The 19,059-nt window shown below is 40.7% G+C and overlaps 1 protein-coding gene across 1 annotated transcript in view; it reads left to right on the forward strand.

Moving 5' to 3' along the window:
• Positions 1 to 1,056: 1,056 nt before the first annotated feature.
• Positions 1,057 to 19,059, forward strand: part of SPSB4 (splA/ryanodine receptor domain and SOCS box containing 4) — a 309,660-nt gene continuing 291,657 nt past the window's right edge. Inside the window, exon 1 of the mRNA XM_043522644.1 lies at positions 1,057 to 1,248. The gene's annotated coding sequence lies outside the window, so the exon portion shown is untranslated. The remainder of the gene's footprint in view (positions 1,249 to 19,059) is intronic.

Consider the following 19,059-nt stretch of genomic DNA (forward strand, 5'->3'; position numbering starts at 1 on the left):
TAAAAGGTTTCAGAGTAGCAGCCGTGTTAGTCTGTATTTGCAAAAAAAAGGAGTACTTGTCGTCTCTAAAGTGCCACAAGTAATAAAAGGAGAAACTGACTGGAAGTTTAATGAGGTATTGTACAAAATATATTTTGGAAAGTTTGTGTTGGTCTGGCAGACACCCTTTATATCTACCCACTGAGCCTTAAAGCCCCTTTTATTTCTGAGCTGTGTTACAGTGGCTCCCATCAAGATCAGAGTCTGCTATGCTAGGTGTTGTGCAAACACAAAGGAAGACACAGCGGGCCCTGAAGAGCTGGTGCTGCACTCTCCTTTGAAACAGCACAACCCTTAGGTATCACAACCAAAAGGAACAGGGAGTTTTCATAGAATATCAGGGTTGAAAGGGACCTCAGGAGGCCATCTAGTCCAACCCCCTGCTCAAAGCAGGACCAATCCCCAATTTTTGCCCCATCCCTAAATAGCCCCCTCAAGGATTGAACTCACAACCCTGGGTTTAGCAGGCCAATGCTCAAACTACTAGGACAAGGGAAACAATAAGAAGAACACTTGCTTACACAAGCCAGCTCTGCCGGCAGCTAGGTGCTTTGGAGCTGGTTAACTGTTATATTTACAAATAAATGATGTTCTAAATAAACAAGGAAGCTAAATCTGGAGGGTCCCCGATGCCCAACAACGTAGCAGGTGTGGTTTGGCAATTTCCCGCAGACGATTTCCAGTTGTAGTGCTGAGGAGGGGTTTGAAGGCCAGGGGCTTTTGGGGACTAGGTGGGGAAGGCGTCCCATGCCGAAAGGGGAACGCGTTCACAAGCAGCTCGCTCTCGAGGCGCGGCAAGAGCAAGTCTGTACCGAGGCGTTTCCAGGGGGGCTGCTCCCTGGTGGGAAGCTCTGTCCGCTCGCTCCCCGGACTACTGCCTGCTTCCTTTCCCGGGCAGACGCTAGGACCCTGGGGGAGCGACTGGACCTGAGCAGCAGCTCTCAGCTCTGCCGTGGCTGGCGAGGTGAGCCTGGCTGCTGGGCTTGGGGCTGAGCCGCGGGCTTGCCTGGCCGGGCAGCGGCTCACACCGCGTGTGCACCACCCCGCTCCTAGGGAGCCGCCCTGCTCGGGGCCCAGAGCATCTGCTCGCCGGCGCGGGAAGGGCGCCGCGTTGCAAGGTGGCGCGGCACTGGGAGCGCCCCGGTGCCAAGTGAAGTTGGCTCGTGTGGACGGAGCGGCGCGCTGAGATCATCGGCGGCAGGCTGCCCGGTGAGTAACCCCGGGGGCTGAGGTCTGCCCGGCTCTCGGTACAATCTGTTGCTGTTTTAAATACTCGCCCCCACCGTTTAACGAAACCCTGCTGGAAATGTGCTACGCCGGGGCTTCCCCTCTATGTATGGACACCCCTCCCCCGATCCTCCCAACTCTGGGCAGCCGGGGCCAGATGCATCCCCGGTGTGTAACTCCACTGAAGTCAGCTGAGATGCTGCAGCCGGGTGGATTGAGCTTCCCCCATCCCGCGCCCAGGTGAAGAGGAGGAGGGAGCTGGAGACGAAGGAAGGGGCCCGTGGTTAAAAGGGTCATTCCACCCACTGGCCATCACGGCAGCCTGGGGGGCTCAGGCACGACAATTCTGGAGCCCCCAGTAATGTTGGGTGAAGCGGTAGCTTGTTCCCCGCAGCGCGGCCGGGCTGGGGTGAGGGTAAGATGGGCAGCCTGCTGCACCTTCCCGGCTCATTGCACATCACTGACTGCTCCTGACACATTGCCTTGGGTCAAAAGCAGCATCTGAGGGTTTCTTTACTTTCCCTTGCAGTCTATATGTCGAGTCCTATTATGGAATTTGAGGGGAAGTCGCCCTTTCTCTCCGCAGGGTTTTAGGTAGTTATGAGGGGGAAAGAAAATCTCAAAAATATTAGCATGAAACATGATGAACTCTGCTTCTAAGTGAAGGCAGCCTTGCAGTTTGAATACATAGTGTTTCAATACCCTGTCACAGGTTTCAGAGTAGCAGCTGTGTTAGTCTGTACTTGTGGCACTTTAGAGACTAACAAATTTATTAGAGCATAAGCTTTCCTGAGCTACAGACCCTATCAATAATAATGTTTCCGAAAGAAATTAGCACACCAGTAGTCCACATTTACTCGGACTTTCACGGTCGTTCTTACTAGGATACAGTGGCCAGTGTGACTCTTGACTTTTTAAAACAAGAGGATTCCTAGAAGGAAAACTTTTCCATGCTGCTAGCTCAGGTACCTTAATGTAGGAACTACAGGGACTATAAATTGCCCCCTGGGAGAAGGTGTATGATGGTAATCAGGAGAGATTTGAGGGCGTGGGGAAGGAATTAAATAATTTTCCTCCACCATTCTGAGCCATTATTGGAATCAGAAACTTTGGTTTCTACTCTGCTTTGTTATTGACATGAAGAGGCATAACTAGAAAAGGGTAGGTAACAACTCTGGATCCTTTGACTGAGGTTTAATTAATGTAACTGACGATAAAGAAATTGTGCTCTACCTTACTCCAATATAAGTAATATTTGGATATTGTACATCAAGGATTTGTGGTAGTATGTTGCATCTTAAGCTGTATTATCCAAGGGGAGTCTACTACCTATATAATTTGTTATACTAGTCAATGGGCATATACTGAGACATTGCCAAATATTTTTATTAAATGTATGGATTTTTCTGCATTTTATTTCTAAGACACGGCTCTGATTTCTGTTCAGAGCAGTATGGCCTAGTGGACAGTGCACCGGACTGGGACTGAGGAAACTTGACACTGATTTGCTGTGAGACCTTGGGCAAGTCCCTCCAGTTCTCTGAGCATCAGTTTCCCCATCTATAAAATAGGGTAATGATATTGACTTCCTTTGTAAAGTGCTTTGAGATCTACTGATGCAAAATGCTATATCAGATCTTGGTATTATTATTATAATTAATTAGCTTACATTTTTCTTTATACCACTTAAAGGAAATATTTTATTTTCTGTTTTGTGAATGGAAATGAATAAGCAAGGTATCTCATACCAAAATATGTCTATACAACATCACTGATTATGTTAGCACAGCTCTCAGAATAGTATTAGGTCAAGTCTTTACTGAAGTGGTGCACTGGTGCAGCGTTTTAAGTGTAGACCTGCCCTTAGTTGCTGCAGAGTAAGCACCGCAAACAGATATTGTAGGTCTCACAAGTACTATGGCAACATGAGTAATTTTTCAGCACTGGACTGTTAGTTTCCTTCCCTCCCCCTAGGAAAAAATCTAGAGATGTAATGTTCAGAAAACTTACCAGCCATGTTTTAAGTTAAATAATATTTAGGGCTAAAACTTTTGACAGGGCTCATTAACTTGGTTCTTAATTGTACTCTTTCTGCAGCTGATTTCCCCCCTCCAGTTGTTACATTCCACATGTTATATAACAGTGTCTACTGTATTCAGAGCAGCCATGAGGGTCACTAATTCTATGTCTTGATGCTAATCAAGACTGAAAATGGTAGGACCAAACCACTAAAGTGACATCTAAGCTCTCTGTAGTAAGTACAGAATTGCCTAAGGAAATACTCAACGCTGAACTGAGTTATTGAAATGATGCTAATCAGGAAGTTGTGTGCAACTGTTTTGTAATATCACAGGTGACCTGTTTATAGTAACAGTAGTTAAAACCAGTTGTCGTTATGAACTGCTATACCTAGTAATATGTGTCCGCTTAATATTAAAGCACATGTTAAAATAATACTCTTTCTCTCTCTTCTGCATTGGCAATCAGATGAAAACTAAAAGTACCAAAGGGGCATGTTGTGGTTGTGATACTTTTGTTGATTTGTTTAAACTCATTTTACAATTTAATTCACAAAGTTCTCTCGTCCAGCACCTCTTCCACCTTGATGCACTCGTCAAAACAGTCAATGAAAGTATCATAAAGACGGAAGAATAAAATATTTAAAAAAACCAAAATGGCATTATTGAAAAGGTGTGGAGAATTACACACAGTGACAAATAGAGATCAAAGCAAAAATATCACTGTAAAAATGGAGGGCTCACCCTCTGCTTCACTATGTGGATTATTCCCCATCCCCAGTGAAGATTCAGGCTCAGACTCCAGAGTGATTTTGGAGATCCATGGAGACCTTGGTGGATCTGCCAAAGGCAAGGAGTATCTTTTGAAGTCCCCTGCCTCATCACAGCTGCCTATGGCCCGTGGATGGCAGTGCTGTCCCTGACTCTGCTCTCTGGAAGGATTTCCATGGTGGAAAGGAGCAAGTCCCACATAATTACTGAATATATCATCCTTTGTACTCCTCTGTAGGGAAGTGTATCTAGCTCTCATTGCAATCAGTGGCTAGCAGTAATGTCAGAAATCCTAAAGGATGATGCCTTTGTAGAAAGGATTTCTCATTGCTTCTGTCAATTATTATGTTAAAAACCCATCTCTTTTTTTCAAAAAAGAGATTCAGTTTCATCCTTATTTATCATTCAGTATGAGCAAGGATGAGAGTCATTTACATTCTTCAAAATGCAAGGAGTTTTTCTTAAAATAATATCTTACCTGAAGGCTTGTGCATATTGTAACATTGGCACAAAGGTGTTACTGCTTTTAGGGTTCAGCTTCAAATAGGAAATGCCACCAAAGAATCTGCTGGTTAATTGTATGCATACATCTGCATATGAGAAGAAGTTAATGTCATCAAGTCCTTGCATAATTCTGAAAACACTTTGGAAGCTAGGGCCTTTCAGGGTGGAATTTTCAAAAATGCTCTCTGCATTAGCCTAACTGCTCAATGGCTGTCATCCTGCACCATTAAATAAAATGGGAGCTTTGCCACTGACTTCAATGATGTAGCATCAAGCTCTGTGGGAGCAGGGTTAGGCCACACTTAAAGCGTGCTTAATGTGGGTTAACTTATAATATACACAGTGTTTAACATATTTAGATCAAACTTTGCTCAAGGATTGTTTGCTGAAAGAGGTCTGCCTAACTGCTGTATACAATCAGGCAGGAATCAGGATTTACTCAAGTTTAGTTATTTTACAGTGTTTCCACTTGCGGAGTTTTGTTATTGTACAATATACATGATAAATAAAAGAACCGTGCTGTCTCACCCTATTATTTTCTAGCTCTGTTTATCAATATCAGGTTCCAATTCTTCACTCTAGTTTCAATCACTTTCAAAAGGCAGATAAAGAGTTCTATATAACAAGGATATAAGTGTTTCTTTCAGATCACAAATTCTGGAGCACTATTTGGGAAAATGTACTGGTTCTAAAAGCATTTGTACTGGTTCATCAAAGTTTCTATCTTTGGTAGGTTGTGTAAAATCAGACCTTAAAAATCATGTGATTCTGATTAGTTGCTTCTTCTCTCATTTCAGTTCTGACGAGTACTTAGCAGACAATACTTGTTAATTAGTAATTATAGAAATAAATATTTTAAATCATTTCAATGTAGGGAATTTCAGCTATCCCATTATAATAATGCATTTGTTTCTAGATTTGAGTGTACATGAGTTATCCGCGGCTAAAAGGTCAGTAGTGCATCTGTCTTTTTGGAACTGGTTCAGCATCAGATAAAGCAGTAGTTCTCAAACTTTTGTATTGGTGACCCCTTTCACTTTGCAAGCCTCTGAGTGTGACCCCCCCCTTATTAATTAAAAACACTTTTAAATACATTTAACACCATTATAAATGCTGGAGGCAAAGCGGGGCTTGGGGTGGAGGCTGACAACTCGCGACCCCCACCATGTAATAACCTCGTGAACCCCTGAGGGGTCCTGACCCCCAGTTTGAGAACCCCTGAGATATTAGACCAGTGTAACTTTTTAGTCTTCTGTGAATAGGTTTCACTTGTGATATCTTGATGCCTGTTGCAGATACTGAAACTGGTGAGAAAAGTTTGGTAATAAATGCTTTTTTTTTTGTAGTTCAGGTTCCAAGGATTAAAATCTGATTGAATCCTTGGATGGGGCTGCGATTTGACCCCTCAAAAAATCCCAATCTTGCAGACTGTTTTTTCATAATCCATGTCTTATCCAGCCACAAGAGAGTATTTAGAGGCTGCGTATAGGTTTGTTGGGTAACCTGTTACAGGTATATAAACCACTGTAACGCTATGAAATTCATGACCTCTTAGATAATGTAAGAGACTTTTTTCAACTTTTTATTTGGAAAAAGTGTATAAGTGGCAAACAATTTGTATTATTATTTTTTTTTATTTAATCCTTTGGCACTGGATAGATCAAGAGCTCTTGAGTTAGTGTGCTGTACACTAGTGTTAAGAACTTGTGCTAGGAAATTTAGACTCCAAGTTTAACTTTAAATTAGATCCTTAATATTTGAGCACACGTTTTCTGTGTCTTCATATAAAGTATGCCATGTATATGTGAAGTCCCATTTGTCTGCTGGAGTTTATGAGGGCTCTTTCAGGGTTGCTAATGTGCGTTCACCATAGAGATTATCATATTTTAAATTACATTGTAGAGCTCCTGACACAGACTGTATATTTCTATGACATATAGTCCTTGTGTACTAGGCATCTACTTCTCATGTAGCTTGGATGTTTGTTTAGTTTTTAAACGACAAAAACAATAGGCCTGATTCTCCATTCAGTCACACCAGTTTTATACTGTTTAATGTCATTTACGTCAGTGAAGTTACTCCTGATTTCTGTTGCTCTGAGAAGAGAATTCGGCCCAGTGGGTCTACATTATGGACCATTGGCCAGATTTTGCTATAATGTACACAAAGGTAAATCCAGAGTCACTACACTGACATAAGTGAATTGACTCTGGATTTACACACGTGTATGTGTCTGAGAGCATAATTTGGCCCTATCACTACAAATGTCCGTTAAATATTCCTTTAAAAAATCAGGCACTTTCAAAAGTATTAAAAATAATTAAACTTTAGAACAGGTAAACTTTTAATTTCCTTTTTTGACTTCTAACTTTCAAGGCTTTGTTGTTTCATTTGGCTATTGTGCTCCAGCAAAGAACAAATGCTATATCAGGCATTTTTCTAAAACACCTGTTCCAATGTACTTTAGCAGCTGTTGAGTGTTAATTGTACTTTTTTGGGTTTTGGCATGTTCTATTATAGGGATTTTAAACCCATAGGTGCAATCTCTTGGTAAGGATCTTTAATTTTCTGTTTATAAATTGGCCTCTTAAACCATGCTAAGAAATGGGTCTGGTCACAGAACACTAGTGAAAAGGCAGCTTTATAGTCTGCAAATACATTTGAAACATCTGGGGTGCAAAATGAGCACGGAACTTATCAATTATGTGCCAGATATGCCAAAGGTGCTTCCTTGTTACCCTCAAAGGAGGCTTACTTGTTGAGTCTGCAGACTTTCAATTTTGAGACAAAGGGCTGAAGCCATTTCATTCGTCTGTAGTTTATTTTTATTTCAGCAATACTCTTGAGTTTCTGAAAGGAAAATAGCCCTACTATGAGCCAACTGTGCCTTGTTGTATATTGCTCTGTGGGAAGCATGCAAACTTTTTCTGATGCTTATAGTCACTACACATAGTGATAACTGGAAACTAAAGTGATGATTCTTGGATAGCAAAGGGGTTGCAAAGAAGATACAGGAGCTCAAAGCCTGCAGAAGGACAGATGATAACGCACAATCTTGAGAAGAGTGCTTAATCCATATCCTCTATTAATCCTTTCTAGGTGTGTGTGTGTGGGGGGGGGGGAGGGGATATCCATCATGGAAATGCACCCCTGACTTGTGACAAGTAGAAAGAACTTCTCAAAGATGTAGTTTATTTAGCGCAGAGTGGTCTCTTGTGCATAATTGCTTCTCCTGAAGCTAACTACTCTTTCTGGATCAGGAGCAGTGCTCCTTAAATCTTTAGCAAAATGGAGATTATTTAAATTTGGTATAAATTGCACTTGTAAGACAAACTCCCTGCTGATTGGAAAGTTGTGCTGAGGTTGAATTAATGAGAATTTTTCTGTCAGTTCCTTAACGTGACTGTTTAATAACCCCCTTTCTTGTCAGCCCTGATATGTCAATGTGGTACAAATTACAACTATAATTTGATACTGGGCTAATTCTTATATGATGAATACAACACGGGGGAGTTCAGTTGCACCAGCATGCCTGCATACTCACTCCAGGATGACACTGAGCCTGACTTGCAGCTCACTTAAGTACACGAAGTGAATTCAGTGTAACTCTATGGAAGTCATTGGAGTTAATGTTAGTGTAAAACCAATGTAAGAGAGAGCAGAGTGATGTCCATTGTGTTGTGAAGCACACTTTAGTCCCAGGCTGCAGTACAGGTTGCTGTGCTACAGAGATAAGATACCCCTTTCAGCATCTGTCACATGTTGATAGCCTGCTCTTCATCTGCTGAGGTCTCCCTCTCTCCCATGTGGCCTTTAGTCATTCCTCTCTACACATAGTCAGATCGACTTCACAGGCCCTTTGCTTATAGGCAGTGCTATGAGTGCCTACTCCAGGGATCGGCAACCTTTGGCACGTGGCCCGTCAGGTAAGTCCACTGGTGAGCTGGGATGGTTTGTTTACCTGCAGCATCTGCAGGTTTGGCCGATCGCAGCTATCACTGGTCTTGGTTTGCTGTCCCAGGCCAGTGGGGCTGTGGGACGTGGCGTGGGCCGAGGGATTTGCTGGCTGCCGCTTTCCACAGCCCCCATTGGCCTGGAACGGTGAACTGCGGCCAGTGGAAGCTGCGATCAGCTGAGTCTGCGGACGCTGCAGGTAAACAAACCGCCCCGGCCTGCCAGCAGATTTCCCTGACGGGCCACATGCCAAAGGCTGCCAATCCCTGGATTAGTCTCTAGGCTGCTCCGGCAGCTTGTCACCATCCTCAGGAGACTGCTAATCTAGTCTAAGGTGGTATCTCTGCTTCTCCTCACTTTCCCTGTCTCAGGGATAAGCACTGAGTGGGGTAGTGCGTGGGGGCCAAAAGGAAGCTATATTTCAGTTTTGTGCAGGAGGAAAGACACCTTAATGATACCACTATCACATGACATTACTTTTCAGTTTGTTGGGTCCTCACTGAGTGCATCCGATGAAGTAAGCTGTAGCTCACGAAAGCTTATGCTCAAATAAATTTGTTAGTCTCTAAGGTGCCACAAGTACTCCTTTTCTTTTTGCGAATACAGACTAACACGGCTGCTACTCTGAAACCAACAGAACTTAGGGTCAGATACACCAATTGTAACTAAAATGCTGTATATTTGCCATTTAGTCAGTGAGAGGTGTTTCTTAGCTTGTGTATATTTATACTGCTGGTCTGAGCAAAATTATTAAACTTTTCCATTTCGTGTTCTAATGTGATACGAGTAAGGTCTTAGCTAGGTTCCAGTAGCAGTCTATTTGTGGTGTCATTTGTTACCCATCTTATCTCTTCCTTTTAACAGATGAGTGTTTTTAAGGGTTTTTTTTTAGTAATGTTATAAAAATCACCATTTGCAAATTACTTTATGGTAGTAGATAATTTAATTCTCCAATCTTTTAAGACTACTATATTGATCAGCTATAACATTAAAGTAATGTTTTGAAAATTGTTTGGCTAATCTGCATTGAATCAAATTTTCCATGGGTCCCAGACAAATGAATCTTAAATGACCTTTTGGTATTAATTTGTAGAACATAGTTTGTGTAGGTTTGCAGTGGAACAATATTTCTGGAACGTTTATTACACCATATTCAGAAGTATTATATATTTTAAGTAAAAACAGCCCCTTTGAATACACACACACCCTGCAGATGTAATGTCCAAAGTTAACTAGTACAGAAATGAACTGGCTCTAAAAGGTCCCTCTCCTCACTTCTTGTGCTTTTCCTTGCTCTTTATAAAAACTAAGGATTCTTTTCATTTCTCTCTCCCCTTTTCCACATCTTTCCTACAACTATTTTTTAAAAGGACACCATTTATTATTCTTGTTACGCATGGTATCAGACCTTCTGCTGCCTAGCATGGCGTGGCCAGTGTTTATGGCTTTTACCCTTTTATTGCATAAAAATATCACAAACATATTCATGTTTTCTTTGAGGACAAGTCAATCTTTCTTGTGTGAGGGGATCCACAGGACATGAGCCATTAGGCTATTATCTGTGAATGCAGGCAACCTGATTAACTGATCAAAAACACAGTTTGTGGAGAATGGGTTTAACACCAGGGGGCAGAGGTCCTTTCCACAGCAATTATGCAAATCATCCTAATCCAAAATGTCAGATTAATTCAATTACAGTTTGAATGATGTTTACTCTTTTCTAATAAGGTAAATTAAACATGTATCTTGAACTAACATTACTAGTCACTGTTGTTCCTGGATAGCTTCAAAGTGGGTTTCCTCCCCTGTCACTGAAACAGGTGTGAGACTTTATTTAGTTGTTCTTCTCAGTGAGTGTGAGGATGTGACTCAACAGAGCTAGCATAAGGAAACTGGGTGGATTAGAAACACTCATCATGGAGAAATCCCACCTATTCTATTTTGTCTTTTGTTTTATTCAGCCAATTTCTGACATAGTCAGGCACAAACCTTGAATGAGAAATTACATATAAGAGTTAAACATCCTTTTTGGTTTTCATGCTTTGTATAATATGTCATCCTCTAATCCAGGGATCGGCAACCTTTGGCATGCAAGCCATCAGGGAAATCCGCTGGCGGGCCGGGACGGTTTGTTTACCTGCAGCGTCCGCGGGTTCGGCTGATCGCAGCTCCCACTAGCTGCGGTTCGCCGTTTCAGGCCAATGGGGGCTGCGGGAAGTGGTGGCCAGCACATCCCTCGGCCTGTGCTGCTTCCCGCAGCCCACATTGGCCTGAAATGGTGAACCACGGCCAGTGGTAGCTGCAATCTGCTGAACCCGCGGACGCTGCAGGTAAACAAACCATTCCGGCCCGCCAGCGGATTTCCCTGATGGGCCATGTGCCAAAAGTTGCCGATCCCTGCTCTAATCTCAAGTATCTTGCTGTAAATAATAATGAGAAAAGAAATAGTTTCACCTTCCCTGGTGACCATTAGGAAATGTTGGTTTTCAGATGCTTTCTGTACAGCACTTAGATGCAAAAACCTGTTGGAGAGGAGAGTACTAGCTATTTGTGGTGGTTAATAATTGGTATCTGCTATTTTTGCATGTATAATTTGGTATCCACAAATAATTATGCCAGCAGTGAGTTGCATAGGTAATTTTCATTCTGGGTGTTGGGCTGTGCAAGTGACTGTTCTTTTAGTGTAGTGTTTAATGAAATATTTAGATAGGTTTTTGAATACTTCTGTAGTAAATATAACTGTCATGCCTTTTAGTATCTTTTTTGCTACATATTCAAGACCTGACTATTTAACCCTTACTAATGGTGAGTAATAGTTACTCTCATGAAATCAGTGTAAGTGCTACTCATTGGGCCACATTTTCTTACAGTTACTCACCTTAAGGCCTTGATCCTCCCTGTTAATAGTCCAATTGATTTTGGTGGTATTATTTACACAGACCACTCACAGTGTGTCACTTTAAAGAGCATATGTATAAATCTTGCAGGATCAAGGTCTTAGTAGCATTTTACTCCACAAACAGGCCTATGGAATTCAGTGGGGGTTATGTGTATAGTATGTGGCGGAAAATTAACCACACGTTGTGTTTGAAATCAGAAACGCCTGAGGAACTTTACTCAAGTATACGTATACAGGGAGAGTCAGCCATAGCTGCTCGGCGTAAGCAGAAAATACAGGAGTTTATATAGCTGAAAACCACAATTTGTTAAGCACACTTCCTTTAACAGCATTTTTCCTTATTTGGCATATAGTACAGGCTCCAACAGTAGTTTTCCTTATTTGGGGTATAGCAAAACAAGCTTTTCCTGTTATTGACAGGTTGTTCTTTGCGGTTAGGTTACATTTCCTAAGCTGTTCTGTTGCAATTACTCCACAATGGAATTTTCTTCAGCCTCTACTTATGCTTTTACACACACAGTTAGCTTGACCAAAGTTTTAGGCCTACTTGGGAAGTTTAGTCCTACTGGATTCCCCTCCCCCCCAAGTAAGATACTAAGCAATATGAGGAAGGTCTGACAATTTGGCCCACTGTGAGTAAGAGCTGTAGAAATGGGTCTCCAATCTTCACTCACAGATGAAAGATTTAAACATAAAGACCCTACTGGGAAATTTTCTGGGGGTCTCTGAAGTAGAGCCAGTTGTGCAGTGCAGGGGAATTACCTCCTAGTGAATTTGTACTATAGTATATTTATTTACAGTAGCCTTAATTAACTTATCATTCAAACAAAATTCAAAGTTAACTAAGAAAGATAGGATGGAAAAATTTTTAGAAAAATAAAACCTGCACTTTGGAAATTACATAGCACGAAATATTAATAGATCTCCCTTACAAATGGTAAAATTTGACTGCATTATAGGGAATAAAAGTGGTTTTACCGCAAATTTTACAGCTCTATTTTTGCTGATTAACATTGGACCCTTTTTATGATTTGATGTGATCAGATGGCATTGAATTTCTGGGGGAAAATGCAAGAGTTTTCTTTGACTGAAAGAGCATATGTCAGAATTGATGGGGACAGTAACCCTGCTGTGTTGTTGCAGGACCCTGCCTTTAGCACTGAGACACATCACTAGTCATTTGAAGGTATAGTGGTTAGAAAAATACTGGTTTATGTGCTTTAAGGTATGCTGGCATGACAAGCATTCACTAATTGCATTAACTGATTCTAACATATATATTTAAACTGGGCATCTTGTCCACAGTAGTAACTCTGCTTGTCATCACTAACAGTCATCACTAACAGTTAAAACGTCACTTGTCATCACTAACAGTTAAAAATAATCACTTAGCAGGATGAAACAAGGATGAAAAAGAAAAAGAAACAAAATCGATAGATCATGTTCTGGTCCATTTTTATTGGCCTTGTTTCTTCCATGTAGCCCCACTCACTGATGACTACATATTGTTCCTTTTAGTTTAAGCAAGGCATTACAAAGTATATTTTTTTAAAAGAACCAAACATATTTTTGTGAGAGATGTGGTAGCCCAATACACATTTCATAGATCACACTCTGCACAGCTTTACCCTTTCTCATTCAAACCCTTTCTCCTTAAATCCCAAGGGCCTGGTTGTCAACTGCAGCTCTACTGACTTCAATTGGAGTGGTGTTGGAGCTCACCATATGAAAATGGAGTCCAAAATGCACATTCATGGCCTTGAGCAGATTTCTGCCATGCTCTTTAGTCCCTGTGAAGTCAAATACAGTAATAATCCTGTAGCATAAACAAACTAAAAATGCTATGTATGTCTTTCTCTAAATCTTGTCGCATTTCTGTATCTTTATCCATCTGACTTGTTCAGTCCACTTTTCTACCATTTTCTCCTTTGCTATTTACTCTCTGCTCTTTTTCTTATCTCTTTTCAAAAAGCAGCTTTTCTTTGGATTGACAGAGGAAATGCCATTCCCTGACTGACTTATCCTTTTGAGATGCTTCCCATTCTTATTTCAAGATTGCATTTAAAAAAAAAAGTAAATAAAACCTCTGAAATTGTCTTAATTTGGGCTGGGAAGTGTGCCCAATTTTTGATGGAAATAGTACAAAGATCACTATTAAATAGGGGAATTAACCTTACCTGATTTCTTTTCTCGTTTATTTGGCAGCTCAATTACAAGTTGTCACTGCACGAGAATACCCCATGTCACCGGACTGAAATAGAGAGGGAAACGTTGGCACCTGCTCTCCAGCAGAGTTCCTGACCTCTCATCACTGCTTCACAATACCATTTGGGTTTAGAAAAAAAGGGGCTGCTTGAAATTTAAAATCTCTCCTACTCTTGCCATTTTATCTCCAGCCTGACATACAATGCATCATTTTAGCAATTCAGCTGGGAGAATAAGATAAATAATCAGATTTTCATATATGTTATATAGTTACTTGGTGATCTCTTTCCTCTCACATGAGCTGCTATAGTAATCAAATATTTATGCCTGGATTTTCCAGTGTATCCATATTTTTAGTTACTTAGATTCATTACTCTGAAGGGAATTAAACTATTGCTAATTTGCAGGTGGCTGGCGTTTTTAAATTGTGCTATTTCAGTCCTCAAGTATCAATCGTCTCACAAGCAGCTCCCAGGGAGATCACTTTCAAAAAGTCTATAGACCAAACCAGGGAAGGAAATTGGGGATTCTTTCAGCGGAGGTTACGTAGGGATAAATCATGCAAAACTGAAGGTTTTATAGGTAACATTTTCAAAAGTGCTTAAGTGATTCATGAAATCAATGTGATTTGGATCTAAGTGCTGAAATTACTTTTTGAAAATGGGACTTAAGCTCCTGTGTCACTTATGCAGAATTGAAAATGTGTACTCTGTGTAAATCTGGTGCCAAAGAAGTGTAGAAACAGAGATAATTTCATACGTTGATTTACAGATATCTTTGGAGCCTGCAGTAGGTGTGCTAATGTGATGACTCAGCAATTGGAAAATCCAAATTTAAAGTCATTTTGTACCTTCCCTTATTTTAAAGCTGTTTGGGGTCTGATTAGGGTCTTGCATAATTTAGAGCAGCTTTTGGGCTGCTCTAAAATATGCTCATCTGCACTGGCCCCTTCGGGCTTTTGTGGCCGACAAGAATAGCTGGAGCATAGTGCACTCTGGTTATGCTACCCTGTTCCTTCCTCTGCCCCTTCCTTCCCCTGACAAGCCCCCTAAACCGGGTATTGTGAGAAATGATGGCACAGAGCAACTCCAGCTGTTCTTCATCACCCAGGAAACATTCTTACACCAGGAATATTCTCTGGAGACCTGGTCCATGTATGCAGCTGGAGCAAAACAGTGTCTAGCCCATTGATTTCAATAGGTGTGTTTGGGGAGTATGCACTTCTCATCCAGAAAAAGGATTGCAGAATTGGGCCCTTAAGCAGTTCATTTACCCCTAGCTGGATATGACCGAACACTGGAAAGAGACCAATCCACTATTTGTCTTAAGATATTTAAGCCTGGACTGGATTTATCAGATAGGTATGAACATTGAGGCCAAGTACCCTTTGGGAATCATTCGTGTCTTTCACCTTTTGTCCTTGTTTATGGAGAGTTAGTGGGAGAGTGAAGCCAAAACAGGCTTTAGTTAGGATTTCTGACAGGGAAAATACCTTGCATATGTTCAGCTGACATGTGGAGCAGTTAGGAAGAAAAGCACTACAAGGGTGAATTTCTGGTACCTTGAGGTACACTTTGAATGCATTGAATGTTCTCATATAACTGTAAAATTTTGCAATTTTAAAATTTTACCTACTAGACAGAGACTGTTAGGAAAGTTGTGACCTGTGGGGAGGAGCCACACTCCATCCCACCAGTTGGTGGCAAGGATGCTACAATTCTTAGACCCTGCTATGAGGTTCCATCTTAAGCCATTGGCTAAGAGATGTCTAATACATTTGAAACTCCCCTAGCCTTCCAACTGAGAGAATGAAGAAGAAACATTTGTCCTCTCCTCACATCCCTCCTGTCTGTTGGAAGGGTTTGTGCTAGTCTACCCTTTCCACAGTCTGTCATCTGAGTCCTCCTTTGCCATGAATAAACTGTAGCGCCTCACTCTGCTTTCGCAACTAGCAACAGATTGAAATTGCCATGACTGTACTTAGTTGTCCGTGCTGCTTTTCAGACCCCTGAAATGTCTATGCCTTGGCTGTATTTGACATCTTGGAGTCCTACACAAGGCCTGATTTTTCTGAGGGCCTGTTTCAGCACTTTTCAGGTGTCTCATAGACACTTCTGAAAAATGTAGACTGGAGTCTGCAGTTGTCTCAGGCACTTGTGTGGGGTGCACCAGGGTGGGAGGCAACGTAGGAAGACCCGTGATGTCCTCTTATCTACAAGGGGTACCATGACTTGAGCATATGGTATGTTTTGGCAAGGAGAGAATTTCCAAGTAAATAAAGTCTGGGATAAGAGTTTTCATGATGGAAAGTGCTGTCAGGTCATTTTAGAAGAATTAGTTTACTTTCTGTGTTCAGAGATGAAATACAAATCAGCAAGATTTCTCGAACACCATGAGAGGACTCTTTTCATTACCTTCCTTTTGGGAAGGAAAAGATCCCTTTGGTATCTTGTCACAGAGTTTGTTACTGAAAGTGGCTTTTCCAAAGGTAAATTGCTCATCTCTGAACATCATATTATCCCAGTTTCCTCTGCTTTCAGCTGAACAAAACTGAAATGTGTATATTTGATTTCACATATAAGATAAACTCCTGTTTCCACTTACCAGGAAAATCAAGGTGCCTTTGTGTTTCAAGCCAGATGGGACAAGAAACAGAACTACACTCAGATGCTAGTTGGATCTCTTTTATTCATTTTCATGTGATAGTCCTTCTGGGTTTCTCATAAACTTTGTATCATATGGCCTATATAATTGGTGCATCCAAGACCTCTGTTATATCATCATGATGACTTAAAAGGCACAAAACAAAACAAGAAACCATCTCCTCATTCTGTTGAAGTCCATTTAAGTTAGGGATAGGGCTGTGGTCATATGGATCAGGAGTAGGTGGCACAATGAGTATGAACCCTTAATGACACATCTTTGTAGATCAATAGTTTAAAAACTTGGAGTGTCTTCCACATTTCTGAAAAACATTATGGTAATGAAGCTTGACCTTCAGAAGATATTGGGCCCGATTTTTAGAAAGACCTCAATCCTGCCTCTGCTAATGAGGGTGTAAATTGTATCTGTCATTAATTGCAGGTGCAAACAATAACATTTTCACTGCAAGCTATTTTTTTGCAAAGCAGTCTTACATATTCATGGGTACTGATCCAAAGACAATTAAAGTCAATGGCAGGCTTTCTTTTGACTTCCACAGGCATTGGATTAGGTCCATAATTTACATTTGTGACTGATTATACTCACAAAATTACACCTACAAAAATGGAGGCCATTTCTCAAAACCAGACCAATTGTGCTTCACTGTCAAGTTTTTCAGACTAATTCAATAATGTCTATATTTTTCTTTCATTTTTTGGGGACTTTCAGTACTGTATATTAAAACTGTCTAGAATTATACATAATTGACTTATTGTAAAAGATTTCTCCAGCCTTTAATTAGATCTCAGCTCTGTTGTTCTACATACGCTGATTCAGAAAGTCCATAATCAAAAAGAAACTCTCTTTCTTTTGGGACAGACTTGATTCTGGTTCTCTCTTTCTGGTTTTCCTGTTACATATTTATAAATCTAGTAGGCTCTTGATTTACACTTGTGTGATTGTTGTATGAACAGCTCGGGTGAGATCAAAAGGACTGAGGTGAAGATGAATAGTTCTCTTAGTTACCGTGAGAATGTTTCATTTAATATGATTGAAAACATCACTGAGCACATAACATGTATGAAGCACTTACGGATGTTCTGAGATTTACTTTAAATTCATATTTTATTTTTTAAAAATATTCTTCCCCCCAGCTCAAGTCATGACAAACAACGCATTATTACTGCTGCATGTAGCAGCCTCATTTTAACAAGATCTGGCAGACACCCAAGAATTTGCAAAGACAACAACAAAAAACCTCAGCAACAACACCTCACACATTAAAAAGCTTTAGATATGAACTAATTCTCTGTTCAATTCTTTTTTCACCTGCTTTGAAATGGGAACTGCAACTGTTTGATAATTTGAAAGTTGTCTTTTATGTTCACTTCTGTATGTACCTCTGTAATCTCAGTTAAAATGCTATTGAGGAACATCTACTATTTTAGAAACTCCGTGATTCACAAATGATCCCAACAGCAACTGTCGTAATAAGCGCAATTGGGGAAGACTTTTATTTTTTCCTTTTCTCCAGCAATGGAAAGAATCCCTAGTTATAGAAGGATGTGCCACAGCACTGCCATAGTCCTCTCTTAAATACCAAATCTAGGTGCAAACAATGAGGGAGCACTATGTTTAACTAGTCAAGCAATCTAACCGGCTGAGGTATACAGATATGGAGTGAAATCCTGGACCCGTGGAAACCAACAATAAAATTTGCGTTGGCTTCCATGAGGCCAGGGTCTAACCCATAAACTCTGAAGGATACCATTAATGGTATTGCATCATAAATAGTTCTGAATATGAATTATAACAGGGGCTCTGAGCCTTTCTAGATTACTGTACCTGTTTCAGGAATCTGATTTGTCTTGTATACCCTCAAGTTTCACATCACTTAAAAACTACTTGCTTACAAAATCAGACATAAAAATAGAAACGTACATAGCACACTAGTATTGAAAAATTGCTGACTTTCTCATTTTTTCCATATAATTACAAAATAAATCAATTGGAATATAAATATCGTACTTGTATTTCAGTATATAGAGCAGTATAAACAAGTCATTGTATGAAATTTTAGTTTTTACTAATCTCGCTAGTGCTTTTTATGTAGCCTGCTGTAAATCTAGGCAAATATCTAGATGAGCTGATGTACCCTCGGAAGACCTCTGAGTACCCTCAGGGGTACATGTACCCCTGGTTGAGAACCACTGAATTATAAGACTACAAAGTGAACGCTAGTGCTCCTCTCCTAACGGAACTGCAAACGAGGGGAAGTATATTGCAATACAAATGGCTGTACTCTCAGAGCACTATAAAAAGATACTTAACTTACAAAATTCTGAAAAATAGAGGAGGGAGTAGGGTGACCAGATGTCCTGACTTTACAGGAACAGTCCCGATTTTTGGGTCCTTTTCGTATATAGGCTCCTATTACACTCCCTCCCCCTCCCACCCGCTGTCTCGATTTTTCACATTTGCTGTCTGGTCACCCTAGGAGGGAGAGATGAAACGAATAGGTTTATTTTAAATCCAGAATGTTTTCTTCAAGTCAGCATATCCTTAAAATGAAACAGTCCCACAGTTTAAATGAAGCCATCCATAGCATGAGGCACTTTTCTGTCTGTACATTTTAGGATGGGATTTTCAGATGTACTCCAAATTGGCCTAACTCTGTTCCCACAATGTTAAAACTCCTGATGATTTCCATGGGAATAGAGAAAAGGAGTACTTGTGGCACCTTAGAGACTAACAAATTTATTTGAGCATAAGCTTTCGTGAGCTACAGCTCACTTCATC

The sequence above is a fragment of the Chelonia mydas genome, chromosome 9, assembly GCF_015237465.2.
Source record: "Chelonia mydas isolate rCheMyd1 chromosome 9, rCheMyd1.pri.v2, whole genome shotgun sequence".
NCBI classification, from domain to species: Eukaryota; Metazoa; Chordata; order Testudines; family Cheloniidae; genus Chelonia; species Chelonia mydas.